The sequence below is a fragment of the Colossoma macropomum genome, unplaced genomic scaffold (assembly GCF_904425465.1).
Source record: "Colossoma macropomum unplaced genomic scaffold, Colossoma_macropomum, whole genome shotgun sequence".
Taxonomy (NCBI): Eukaryota; Metazoa; Chordata; class Actinopteri; order Characiformes; family Serrasalmidae; genus Colossoma; species Colossoma macropomum.
This window is the reverse complement of record NW_023495922.1, coordinates 1,733,073-1,746,065: the sequence shown is the minus strand read 5'-3', so window position 1 is coordinate 1,746,065 and position 12,993 is coordinate 1,733,073. Positions and strand designations below refer to the sequence as shown.

Sequence of the window (12,993 nt, the reverse complement as noted above, 5' to 3'; positions counted from 1 at the left end):
ACCCACAACCCAGCTAACATTAGTTACATTACTTGCTCTTTTGTTATACCATGGCATTTGTCTGTCAATTTGCAAAAGGTTTTAAGTCCACAAAAAAGCTTTGGTGGCTTTGGCAATGCACGTCCATGAATTTTAAGGGCAAAGCTTCTAAAGGAGCACTCAAATGAGGGCTGTATATGTTGTTGAGAATCACTTCTGTGCCTTTAAATGTGGCATAAGTCATTCTCAAAAACATCAGTGAAGTTTAGTTTTTTCATGAATCATTCATAAAATCACTTGCATTATAAGGGAGCTGTTCTGAGACACGAAGATCAATCCAAAAAAAGGATCTAACACCATGCCAAATCTCTTATAATCAAATTAGTACATGATATGTTAGGAATCTGTAGGTAGAATTTGAGATTATCGTTATTAGGACTGTACTTACTGATTAATGTTGAGTTTTGAGTAATGTTGAGTGGAGTATATTTCTCCAGTAACAATTAAATATTTGCTGTATTTATCAGGAATGATAGCTTTATGACCAAGTGGGGTTCCCTCTTGGATTAAAATGCCAACACCTCTCACCTTAAGTCCAAAGTCTGAATGATATAACTGACCTGTCTGCTTTTAAGCTTCACATGCATGTTTATCCAAGGAGTTTCCTGGAGAATAATATCAGACCCTTTATCTCTTGTTGCTACAGAATTTCAATATATTTCTTACTCTAACCACCCCTCTTGGATTAAAATGCCAACACCTCTCACCTTAAGTCCAAAGTCTGAATGATATAACTGACCTGTCTGCTTTTAAGCTTCACATGCATGTTTATCCAAGGAGTTTCCTGGAGAATAATATCAGACCCTTTATCTCTTGTTGCTACAGAATTCCAATATATTTCTTACTCTAACCACCCCATTATATTAACAATATGTGAGAATTTTAGCTGAATTATTCAAACATGATATTCAAAACATTTTTTAATCTCCTTTTGCTTGTATTGTAAGAGCTTTTGTATTATCTTTTCCTTTGCAGGCTAGCTTTTTGTAATCTTGGAAAAAAGGCTTGTGAAAATCTGGAATCAGTTTTAACACTGGAAACCTCTTCCCTGAAAGAGCTGGACATCAGTCACAATGACCTCCAAGATTCAGGAGTGGAGGTCCTCTCTGCTGGACTGAAGAGTTCACACTGTCAACTGGAGATACTCAGGTAGGATTTCTCTTAGTTAATGGAATGTTAAACGTTGAAATTCATTGTTTGAAAAGAAATGAACATGAAGTGTTAGGGCCATCAACCTTCTAACAAATACACTAGGCTCACCTCTGAGTCTAGCTACCAACTACAACACAGAACAATTAAATAGCTAGAACGAGTCTGTAATCTGGTGAACTAACCTGAAATATGTTACTTGAACTTTATTGATCTCACATTTGGCCAGGTTTACCAGCAACTGAGCACTCTTTAGTCTTTCAAATGACTGACAGAGATGATCTACATTCTCCTGCCAGGAACCACTACACACCATTACATCATCAATATGTGAGCACATTGCTCTGTCCAGCAGTGATTGTATTTATTTAGCGTGGGAAGGTAGCTGGTGCATTTTTTCATTCCAAATTGCTGAACTTTGCACATAAAAAAGCTGAACCTTGCACATATATAAAGCATAAAAAAGCACAAATAACTTCTGCCTGCTTTGACAGTGGCACTTGCTAAGATCCCTTTAAGAGATCTAGCTTCATCTCATACTGTGCCCTACCTGTTCTATCAATGCAATCATCCAATGTTGGGAAATGCAGTAGCCTTTACTTGGTTTACTTTTCAATAGTTTATACAAAAACATAGTGCAGAATTAGCCTTTGTAACACGTACAACTGATGAACTCCACTCACTCTGCATTTGCTCAACCCTATAGCCTCCATATAAGCAAGCCCTTCCCTCAGCCTACTCAACTTAGTAGGGGACAACCTGTACGGATGTCATTTAATAGGAGTAACTTCGCCAGTCTCAAGATCATGAGTCACCAATGTACCCCGGCACATCCTGGAACAGCCCACCATGACTGGGCATGATAAACTGATGGTGTAACTTGGTTAATACGCTGTTCAAATATAACTTCCAGGAATACAGCAGACACAACATTTTACCCCTATATTGACTGCACCTTTTTAGGCAGCAAGAAAAGTTTAGCTAGGACATCAATAATGGTTTTAGCCTTAATATTTCTCACAGGCACGGCTTCTGGATAGTGTGTAGTCATGTCCATGATGGTTAAAATATACTGTATATATTGCCCTTCTTAGTTTCTTGTAAAGTACACACAGAATCAATTAAAACTCTCGAAAGCAGCTCCTCAACCACTGGAGGAGGGATACAAAGGAGGCACTGGTAGCTTTTGGTTGGGCTTTAGCAACTTCTCTCAGACAAGTACAACAAAACCCCACTACATCCCTTTGGAGCTTAGGCCAGCAGAAATGCTTTGTAATCCTCTTTTGAGTCTTCTTAATGCCTGCACGCCCAGCTACAGAAGTCTTACGGGCCCAACTCATCACCTTCGCATGAAAACACTGTGGCACTACCACCTGATCTACTATACCTTACCGTCTGTCATTTCTCTGCTGTCCTCAAATGAAGCTGCAGTTTTTCTGAAAGAAGCCAAAACTGAGTTTTTCTTTTGCTCCTTAATTAAACCTTTTCATGTGAACTCTGAGCTTTCAATACTCTCAAATAAATTAGCAACAAATGTTTTTTCCAGCTCTATTTCTGTATTTGCCTTGTGCCATATGTAAAATGGGGTAAAACCAAATTGATAAGACACTTTCACTGTAATACATTGATTAGTTTCTTCTCCTTTTCCTTTTACTGCTCTCTTGCTCCCTTTCTCTTTTATTTGGAGTCTTTGTCTTTTTTCTTTTCTGTTACAGCTCCCTTTCTTTTTTTGTCCTTGCTTTGGAACAGTGTCTCTTTTTTTTCTCTTACCTCGTAACTTTACTCATTTCTCTTTTTTTTGTTTTGTACTGTTACCAGCTACCCCTCTACAAAGGCCCAGCATTTTCCCAGAGTGTCTCTGGGGTTTAAATAGGTGCTCCTCCGGCTGTGTGGCATTAAGGCAGTAAGCCCAGAGCTTTCTGGGAATTGGTGTCCTTGGAGAGGTTGCCCTAGATGAGTGCTACTGCTGCCCTCTGCTGGCAGCAGGTGGCACTGAGCGCCTCCTTACACTGGTTAAACTTACCAAATGACCATGAATTACATCCTGACCAAGAAACTCCTCAACTTCACATTTGTCCATTGTCCCCAAAGCCAAAAGGAAAGGACAGTGAGAAGACTATATCATAGTGCACACACACAACTTTGCTAAATACTAAGAAAGCTTAAGGTTACACACACAAATAATCCTCACTTTAATATTAACACATAACACAATGCAACTTAACGCTGCAGCAAATATAAAGAACATCAAATAATTCAAAAGTCACACAGAAGGACAACGAATAATTCACACAAACCAACTAGATCTTTATCATACACAAAACCAAACATCACTCAAAAACTTTAAATATGCGAACAGCTACACCATCTTGCTAATCTGCACGCCATGTCGACAACAATTTATCTGACAAAAACACACTGTAATATTCACATTTACATTTACAACATAATTAGGTCAAATCCCAGATGTGCAACATAACTGTTAAGGCCATCCACCTCTTAACTAACACAATGACTCACTTGCAAGTCTAACTACCAACTAAAACAAATGTAATTAAATAGCTAGAAAGAGTCCTTAACCTGAAACCAGTTACCGAGGATGTGAAAGTGTATCTAGATAGATGTAAGTAAGTGTTACTCTACTGAGACACTGTGAGAGGAAAATATGAGCCCACCTGAGCAGCAGCAATAGCATCTCCATGGCTTCACTCAGCGCTCTCTTTACAGGGGATTGGAAAGATCTGATTCAAAAATGCATCACTTGGAATGATACTCCAGTTCTTCCTAATATTTTGTTTAACGTTTTATGCTATCGTACTATATGTAATGACAAAGTACACCTTTTCAGAAGTAGACACTGGTACTTCTCTGTGTAACAATTCAATGCAAGTCAGCTGTTTTGCATTTGTTTTTGCATTACAATGAATCCAATTTGTATAACCCCTTTGTTAAAACCTTTCCTCTATGATGGTTTTACCTCAATGCTTTTTACCTTTTTTGTAGTTTGATATCTGTGAATTACATGAACGTTCATTCACGTTACTAATTAACTGAAGGTATTTAGAGCACCTGTGTAAAGCTGTATTATGGCTCTCCCTGATAAAGACCCAATCGAAAACATGTTGATTGACTTTTTTTTATCCATAGCTATGTGATAATGAAGGCTTTTATTTCATGAAAAGTGCCATGGTTTTTTACTTTTTTCTTAAAATTCTTGAACCCCTGGCCATAGAGCACCTTCAACACATTTATTTCCCTGTCTGTAACACTCTGTTAATTTTTTAACACTGTTTATAAGCCATTGTGCTTTTAGTGAAGTTCCTCCACTAGTTTTTCTCTGGTGGTTTTAGAGGGATTTTTATTGCACAACGGAATCTACACAAGGCTACATATTTTCCATATTTGAATGAAGATTGACAAAAACGACCATTATTTTCTCATCACTATTAGAGGGAACTGTACTCTGTAAAACTGACAGTAGATGTAAGTAAGATGAACAATGATTTGAAATACCGTAAAGAGAAAGAGTGTAAACTGAATTTTAATGCAGCTACTCTCTCTGACTACTGGAGAAAGGGACTGATCCCTAGAGGTCTCTGAATTAAAATGTTTCTAGGATATGGAGGACAAGATAAAATCGGCTTTAGAGAGAAATGGGAGGCAATACTCCAAACACTCCTTTCTCTGATGTTACTTCTCATAAAAGAATCAAAGAAAGATTTGCTGCAAGTTGAGGAGATGGAGCAGTCATTGCTGTTTGCAAAGCTGAGGCAACAATAAAAGAACTGGATAAAAAAATGAATGAATTCATAAAAGAGCTGAAAGAGCAAAATTAAAGAAATTTAAAAGTTACTATAGAATTATTATAATCATTACGAATATTCATCATGATCAAGGATTGGTAGCTTTTCAGCATTAAAAATTCTAAACCTGAAACAGCTTTACTTCTGTCTGAATTTCTTACACAGTTACCTAAATGGATATTAAATAATATCTTTGTGTTTCAGGATAAAATTTATGAGCAAGTCATTATTTGTAGATGATTAATAAACTCTTTACATCAACAGAGTGAAGTAGCAGTAGTGAAGCATCTGAGTATATTGAGGTAAATATCTTGATGTACTTACATTAAGTAGATGTATTGTTGATATTGTACATGAAGTATACTTAATATGTTACTTCTGTTATGCAAAACCTAGCCTTACTCAACTTTACCAAAAACCTTACCATCACCCAGGCCCTAATTGTAAACCTAGCTTCAATCTCACCCCAAAACCTAATCTTAACCCTAACTTTAACCAAAACTTAATCTTGTTAAACTCCAGTTATAGAACAGTGTCAGCAGCACGTCTATAACAGCTTGTTGAAGATGTTGAGATGGTCTGTATTAAACCTGTTACATGTTCAGTGACTGCTCAGGTTATTTTCACTTTATTTGGACACTCCAAATAATGTGAAAATCAACTGAAACAAACTATAAACAATCATATTTATACAGTTATTTAAAAGTGTCTCTGTAATCTACTTAATGTATTTACAGCTGATACATTATTGATATGTTGTTAATATGTGACTGAAAGTCTGTTGAGTATTTATTTCATCTAAGAAGCACCACTCAAAATAAAGTGTCACCCACCCTTTTTTTTTTCAATGAGATTATTTGGGTTTTCCTTACACTGATGACATTATTCCATTTTTCCTGGGTCAGAGAAGGACCTATTGCAATATCATAAATATCTTATAAGTACAGATTCAAATTGTCATTGTCAAGAGAAGATAATTTTTTGGGGGATTTAGAGATTAGTAAAGATGAAAATGGTTTTCTACATACATACATTTTTAGGAAACCAATGGATAGAAATACCAATATACATGCCTATAGTTTTCACCCACATGAATTGATTGAAAATATGCTCTTTGTGCAATTTCAAAGACTCTGTAGAATTTGTGATGATGAACAGCATTATAAAAAGGTAAATGCATTGGAGTTGGAGGAAAGGTTGCAGTCTTTGTAAAGCAAAAATAAGAGCAAAACAGTTGACTTGCAATGAATTTTAATGTAGAAAAGCACTGTCTACTTCTGAAAAGGTGTACTTTGTCACTAGGCATAGTGCAATAGAACACAAAGGTAAACAAGTGATTGAGAAGAATTGTAGTATGTTTCATGTGATATATCTGTGATGTATCAAATTAAATCTTTCCATCCTCTCCAGTAATTAGTTTTAAAACTAACTCTTGAGGATAAGTTGGTACACAGTTATCTTAGCTACACAGAAAAATAATTGGTTAAGATGCAAGATTAATGAATGTTTTAAATGTAATCAATGCAATCATTGTGATAATGTAGCTCAGAGTAAGACTTCTATGATATTGTCTCTGATAAAGAATATACAATAAACATTTAATTAAGTGTAAAACTACTCATGTTTCTTATAGATTAGAATGCCAAGTTTCTGAGGTGTCTGTAAAAGTGTTTGGAGATCTCTAAAAGAGCTCAGAATGAGATTTTAGATTTTAGATTTTTTAGTTAATAAATACTTGTATGGAATTGTCAGTTTTACTATGCTTCTGTTGAGTTATGGTTCCCATTTCTCAGTCTGTCTCTGTCTATTTTCTTTTTTCTCCTCCATTTCTGCAGATTGTCTGGTTGTATGATCACAGAGAAAGGCTGTTCTTCTCTGGCTTCAGCTCTGAATTCAAACCCCTCACACCTAAAAGAACTGGATCTGACCTACAACCACCCAGGAGGGTCAGGAGTGAAGCTGCTCTCTGCTAGATTGGATGATCCACATTGTTCACTCAACACACTCAGGTACCAACGAGTGTACTGAGAGATGTTTGTGTCTGTTTATATTTCTAACAAACTCTTCAGCATATTAATTATAGATACAAAGTAATAGTATAACAACTGGACAGTGAACTGTAGTATTATAACTGTATACACAAGTATAGTAACTGAACAGTATGAAATGGTGACTGTACAGTGTACTGTAGGATAGCAACTGTACACTATAATATTGTACCTGTACACCTTAGTAATTATACACTATAATATAGTAAGTGTGCAATATACTGTAGTACAATAATGGTACACTATTTTACAGTAACTGTATCCTATACTGTATCTTAATCATAAAGTAACTATATAGTTATATTGTAGTAGTGTATTGTAGTATAGTAACTGTCCCATATAGCAGGGGTTTGAAAGTTTTTTCAGGCGACTCACATTTCTGTCATTGATTTTTAATGCGAACCAAACAACACAAATAACAAATCTAACTATGTACAGTTACTAAAATCATAAAAATAATTATACTTGCTTTATGAGAAAGTTAGCCCAGTCTGTTCTATACCTTCTGGTACCACTGTGGTTATTCTAATATTTTATACTAATGCTGTTTGCTATCTGGTGTCAACCAGAGGAGGATGGGCCCCCCTTTTGAGTCTTGGTTCCTCTCAAGGTTTCTTTCTCTTGCTCTTAGGGAGTTTTTCCTTGCCATTGTCACCATTGGTGACGCTCATGGGAGCTTGGACCCAGATTTTTCTGTAAAGCTGCTTTGTGATAACACCTGTAGTAAAAAGTGTGATATAAATTAACTTTGACTTGACTGTGATTCAAAGGAAGAGTGGGCTACACACATATCAGGAGCAGCATTCAGTTGGTTTCTCAGCTTTGTCTTCAGAGAATCCTACTTTTTAAATATACTTCACTGCATGACATCAGGGCAGCAGCAATTGTTTTGTTTAGCAGTGGGTATTCTCTGGAAAAGTCAGTCCATAGTTTGGAAAGTTTTTTGTTTTTGTGGCAAGTTTGCAGCATGCTCTCACAGGTGAGCTGCATCATTTCTGAATCTTCCTGAGAAGTTAGATTAGTTACTTAGGTTAGGTAGTAACAATGCTAAGGATTCTGGGGTTTCAAAATCAACCCACCTCTAATTATTCAAATGGTCAAACTTCCCCAGCAGAAAAGAGTGCATGAAATTCTTTGTTAATGTGTCCAGGTGTGCTTTAATAAGGAACATCAGGCCAGCAACAACTTTTATTTGCAAGACATGTCTGATGTGTTTATTCATGGTCTGAAACATGCAGTAAGATGTTTTGATTAACAAATGCCATAGTTTTGACTTTGCATTGGAAACTTTGAATGTTTAGCAATGTCTGAAAAGACAGTTGTGTCCTTGAAGTTTTATTTGCAACAGATAAAAGCCATTTCTCATCACCAATCAAATTCACATGTGGTGACTACTTCTCCTGTAGAATAATGTGTATTTCTTCTCTCAACTAATTTATATTGGCTGACCTCCTTACCATTCGACAGCCATCTAACATCTGTATGTAAAAGTAGATGCATGTACTGCAATCCCATTTTGGCACACACACTCAAATTCAATGGCTGTGGGCACTGGCTTTATTAAGGTTTACAGTTTTGACACTGTCTTTCATTACCAGTTTCATCAAGCAATGTCCTGGGCTGCTGCATACTTAATCCTTTTAATAGTGCCGCTGTTTTTCCCTGTCATGGAGGCTGCCCCTTTGCTTGTTACACCTTTGCAGTTAGTCAAGTCTAGCTCATGATTTATGTAAGAGTTTAATCTTTTTAATTATCTGTTTGCTTATTGTGCTGGAGGGCAGTAGCAAGCAGCAAAGAAGAACCTCAACAAATTTGCTTTGCCAAATATACACCAGCACTGTAGCACTTAAAAGAACATTTCAGTGGTACTGATTGCAGTAGTCCTATGTATTCCTATGTATAGTTTGCTCACACAACAATCTGTTAATTTACACAACTTTATTTACACAAGTTTATTTCAAGTATGATGGGTTTAAAAAAGCTAGTTTAGACAACTTTAAATATAATTAGTTGAAATTTTACTACTACTTTTACTAAATTTACTATGTTGTATAGGTTTAATTAAGGCAAGTACATAAAATATTTTTCAAGTCATTATCTAATCAAATAAACATTGCTCAAATCAGTCTACTAAAAAATGAGAAATACATTTTTTGTTTGGCGTGACTTTTTTTATTGACAATTCACACTATTTTCATTCAGATCAATAATGTGGAAAGCTCAGGGGTCTGCTGTAGAACACCCATACCAGTGCCACTGACAGTAATCCACACTTACACAGTACAATTACACTTCCTGTTGATTGACAGTGTGTGTCCAAGAATGTCATCACATCACACTATACAACTTTTGAACTCACATTAAATGGCTAACATAGATAAAGTGTGAAAACAAGGAAAATTGGTAAAATTCCCAACTATAAACTATAAAAGAATTTTTGAACATAAATTCAGTCAGGAACCTTGGCCATTGCATCCTTGCAACAGCTTTACAAGGTATCGATAGCAATGTGCTAAAGTGAACTGAAGAGCAAGTGCTAGGAAAAAAGTAAATACATTACGTGCCATTGTCGCTAGTGATTAATCTGACAATTTAACCTTAAGTGTTGATACAAATACAGCTTGGTTTGTCTACAAAATTGAAAATACAAACTGTGGTGTGGAACACAAATGTACAATAGCAATTCAGTTTCAATTCAGAGAATTGTTAACGCTTGCCGGGTTGGAGAAAAAATTATTTCTTCTCAGTGACATTTTTTTTCAATACCTCAAAAAAAATGCTGTTACTGAATTAAGCATTTAATCATTGCTAGACTTGCATAACATTAGACTAATAAAGAAATATAAACATATTTATGTCTACAAACATATAGTACTGCACAGAAAAAAGAAATCACATTATCAAATTATTTCACATTATGAACAATTTAGGAAACTTTGCTAAACAGGGAATTACAAGAGAAGACTGAAGCAAGAAGACCAATTTGGCAGTCTTGGAAAACACCTTTTTACATAATGGACCAAAAAGAAAAAAATATTTAAAAGGGATTAGAGGTTAAGGTTCCACCCATTATACCACCAACAAAGTCTCTCTAACTCAGTAACCTATTCTTGAGTGTGTGGACTCTTGCGGTGCAGGAATCTAGTCCAATGCCCATGAACAGACGCTGAATCACCTCAAAGCTATATTTTACTTCTTTGGAGTAGTTCATGTTCATTACGTAGAGCAGCCACATCAAGTTCATAAAAGCATTTGGTACATCACCAAGATTATGAAGGACAACTTGCTCTTCGATCACCAGGGCCACATCACTGTAGATCACTGGGAGGGGTTCCTTCACATCCTCTGCAAGGATTCCAATAGTCATTCTGTTGATGACATCGTCCTCATGATCAATGGGCTTCATAAAAACAAAAACACAAACTGCACTTGGGTTTTAGAAGGTGCTTGCACACACAATACTCCAAAAGACAGATTCACAAATAGTATCTCTTATTTTTAGTATAGTAAGTTGTTTGTTTGAACTGTTCATGTAGTTTTAGCATACCTCACACATCTTCATGAATTTGGAGGGATCTCTCTCATGTACCACAGCAGAGCCTGCAGCACCGCTGCCCCCTTCCTTTGGTTTGATGGCTGCCAAAAAAAACAAAAAAACAAAAACACATAAAAACGATTGTCAAAAAATGTGGAAATCTTAGCTTCAACTGTCATGTTATTGGATCCTGCACTATACTGTTTGTAATGGTACAACTGAAGAAGCTTCAGAAGATGGCAGTCAAGGCCCCCCATAAAAGGACTTGCTAAGGTCCATCGACACAAGCCTAGCGAATTCCATGCTGATCTACTTGAAATATGAGATCACATAACACACTTACTATAACATAGAGCTGGGCAATATGACAATATTTACCATTACTGTGAAAATTCACCCACAGTATGCCTTTTGGAATATGTCATGGATGTCATCAGTACTTAAAAACACTTCCCAAATGCATGTTTAAATAGAGAGAGCATAATTAGTTCTACTTAGCTGGGTTAACAACACAGTGTATAAAATGCTGAACAGTTCTGGATAGTATTTTTTAAAATGTGCTATTACTGTTCAAACTTTTCAGATGTGAGAAAAAAATATTGTCACCTACTGTGAATCATAAAAACTTTATTATTATTGTTACTGTTATTATTATTATTATTATTATTATTATTACATTTGTGCCATATCACCCACATGTGCTATACAATACCATTTCTTTACAATCCAGGCATTTATTTTTGAAGAAAAATAAACAAAATACATGTCTCAATGAAAAGAATACACAGATCATTATGACCACCGACAGGTGAAATGAATAACACTGATTATCTCTTCATCATGGCACCTGTTGGTGGGTGGCATATATTAGGGAACATTTTATTCTTAAAGCTGATGTATTAGAAGCAGAAAAATGAGCAAGTGTAAGGATTTGAGTAAGATTGACAAGGGCCAAATTGTGATGGCTTGACGGCTGGGTCAGAGCATCTCCAAACCTGCACCTCTTTTGGGGTGTTCCTGGTCTGCATTGGTCAGTATCTATCAAAAAGGGGACAAGGAAGGAACAGTGGTAAACCAGAGACAGGGTCATGGGCGGCCAAGGCTCATTGATGCACATGGGGAGCGAAGGCTGGACTGTGTTGTCCGATCCAACAGAGGAGCTACTGTAGCTCAAATTGCTCAAGAGGTTAATGCTGGTTCTGATGGAAAGGTGTCAGAATACACAGTGCATTGTGGTTTGTTGTGTATGGGGCCGCATAGCCGCAGACCAGGGTGCCCATGTTGACCCCTGTCCACCGCTGAAAGTGCCAACAATGGGCATGTGAGCATCAGAACTAGACCACGGAGTAATAGAAGAAGGTGGCCTGGTCTGATGAATCACTGTTACGTGTTGGTCTAGGTCTGTCATCTCTCCTCGAGTAAGCAAAGAAACAAGTCAACACTTTACACTTTTCACAGCACATGTTTCCCAAAGAAGAGTCCACAGACTCAAAACACACACAGGACACAAAATAACAACAGCAAGGTGGCTTCCCCCTTCTCTTCATTTTTCATTTTTCCGCTTCCCCAGGATGTACTTCTCCCACAGCACACACCAGCCTCCGGCCTGGATAGAGCTCCATCTACTGACAGGGAGAACAGAGAAACACACACACACAGGAGAGTACAGGGAAACCCATAACAATTGCAAGAGGAGGGAAGATAAGAGACCTGAAACAATCACGGCTGGCTGCATGTGCGTCGCTTACCTGGGGAACAGATGGCACCAGAGTGCACTATGGGAAGAAGGCAAGCCGGTGGAGACAGTGTGATGCTTTGTGCAATGTTCTGCTGGGAAACCTTGGGTCCTGCCATCCATGTGGATGATACTTTGACACGTACCACCTACCTAAGCATTGTTGCAGACCATGTACACCCTTTCATGGAAATGGTATTCCCTGATGGCTGTGGCCTCTTTCAGCAGGATAATGTGCCCTGCCACAAAGCAAAAATAGTTCAGGAATGGTTTGAGGAGGACAACAAGAAGTTTGAGGTGTTGACTTGGCCTCTAAATTCCTCAGATTTCATTCCAATCGAGCATCTGTGGCACGTGCTGGGCAAACAAGTCCGATCCATGGAGGCCCCACCTTGCAACTTACAGGAGTTAAAGGATCTGCTGCTAACATGTTGGTGCCAGATACCACAGCACACCTTCAGGGGTCTAGTGGAGTCCATGCCTTGACCGGTCAGCGCTGTTTTGGCAGCAAAAGGGGGACCAACAGAATATTAGGACGGTGGTCACAATTTTATGCCTGTTATTCCCAGAATAGGCGTTCTGTGAATACATTGCCTCAGGAAGTTAGTCTAGAATTTCATACTTTGTGTCTCTCGAAATGGTCAACAATGCACCATCTTTTCTCTAAGCCTCATTGCCTTGTCT

At 37.3% G+C, this 12,993-nt stretch overlaps 1 pseudogene; it reads left to right on the top strand.

Annotated features, from left to right (window-relative positions):
• The window catches only part of LOC118803540, a 70,569-nt pseudogene that overhangs the window by 25,548 nt on the left and 32,028 nt on the right, over positions 1–12,993 (top strand).